Here is a 2,076-nt window from a genome sequence, read left to right on the forward strand (position 1 = left end):
TCCTCGCTCCCAGGCCTTCGGGGAGCTCTTGTACCAATCGAAGTTGCACGCTGCTAACGCCCGTCTGTAACCCACTGAACTAGGCGCAGCTAAATGCGTCTTGGCAACAACGTGCGGAAAGTTTCTTCACTTGCATGCAGCTAAACCACTATTTTTGCGATGTAGCATTGCTTGGAAGAGTACTGCTACTTGTTAGGTTGAGACCACCGCTGTGGATTACTGACTGCAATGTCCGACTCTTCAAGACGAGTTCGGCAACTCGATCCCAGCCACTAGAGATGCATCAGATCGAAGCGAAAAGCAAATGACATCCGGGTGCTAAGACTTAGGTGCATGTTAATGGATGTGAGGTTGTTAAAATTATTGAGGATCCCCTCAAAACAATGTGCCTTGAAGGCCAAACAGTGGCCTTGGCGGCTGAAATCCATTCATTCAATTCCCTTTCTTTTTCTCTGAAGCTCCTCACGCCAATTCTTTATTCTTTACCTTCAAAGTTTGAATATAGGAACCACTAATAGCGCTTAAGTTTAACATCAAAAACAAATGGTGGAACATTTCGGGAAGAGTACATGGTCATGCAGAATGAAATTAATATTTCTCTCCGCACTCTAAAAGCCATATTACGCACCAATTTTCATTCAGAACATCGAATTTTACATGTCTCGATGCAAACCTTCTCTTCACTTGTGCCGTCGCTCTTAGGTCGACTGCAGTCTGTTTTTTTTTTCGGAACTGCCTTCAAACCGCCCCGTTATGAATTACCTCTCGCGGTTTGGTCGTTCATGCCTTGCAATTATAATCATGCTATATTATATACACACGATTCTGATTCTGCATTTCTCAGAAATCTCAAAACCTGTAAATCTTCCATCGCAACATATTAACATTTTAACCATATGTTTTGTGCGTGATAAGCTTCGCTGCTTAGGCGCCATAAAACCCAAAGCTACGCACCCAGACATTCACACGCTTTACCAATTTGTGGTTGTTGTGTTTGGCTTTCAGCTCTGCAAGAATACCTTACATTTATGCTACTCAGGCGAATGAAACGTAAGTATGAGACTGTCTCAGTGCGAGAAAAGATTGGAGGTGGGCGAGTTTGCAGTGGGATAGTACCATCGAATATAGACTGTGCTAGCACAGGAATACTGCACGGCGTCCTTTGGACGCACCTAAGAGAGTATGCAAACACTTCAACGCATGCGTATTCACGTGGTACGCTTTTTTTGGGGCAGTCATTGAGATTATTGCCTGACCACATCGATAAATGGCGGATTAATCAACTCAAGACGGTTTCAAGATGCACTGTAATATACAATTTCCTTCACGTAAATTAAGGCACGTACTACTTAAAGGTATTCGTGTCCTATTCCTCAGTTTTACTTGTGGCTATTTGAATTTCAAAACCACGATACAGGTGAAATTCTCTTTGGAACGCTGCATAGCGCCACGAGAATTCAGTTTCCCAGGATCTGGAAAAAGGAAATCATTCGCAAAGCGGGAGCAGTTCTGAACAATATGCGCGCAAAAATCAGTATGCTTACGACGTAACCGCCTAGTTTGAGGGTGCAGCGTTTACTGTTTGGCACTTACTGGCCGCTGCCGCGGCTGGCATGCCATACATACGGGTTGCACTCTCACTGTCAGCGTGAGACAGCCGTGCTCAGGTGGGCCGCCGGCAGAGTTTTGGGTGCTTTTAGAAGTTTTTCGGGGCCCAAGGCACTGTGCATGAGACATATGGTAAATATTATGTGTGTTGGTTACCTTGTTTTGCAAAACAATACCACACCGACTGTGTAGTACTAGGGAAATATTTGTACTTTATGTGTGTTCCGTGTTTTCCGTACTGTACGCCTCTCGTTAAACTTTTGGGCACTTTGTTTAATTCTATATCCCTTCTTCTTCCCTTCAAAGTTTGTCGGTTGTGGCGCATAGCAGCACCGTCTAGACTTTCGTGGCCATAGTGCTCCCTTTCGTGACCTCACGAGGTGGAGGTAGGTGCTTGGAACACTGGCTCGATTATGTGCGTTGTTATATGGAGGCCACCATGGCAGGGGGGAATTATGTGCTGACAAG

This window comes from Amblyomma americanum, chromosome 3 (genome assembly GCF_052857255.1).
Source record: "Amblyomma americanum isolate KBUSLIRL-KWMA chromosome 3, ASM5285725v1, whole genome shotgun sequence".
In the NCBI taxonomy this organism is placed as follows: domain Eukaryota; kingdom Metazoa; phylum Arthropoda; class Arachnida; order Ixodida; family Ixodidae; genus Amblyomma; species Amblyomma americanum.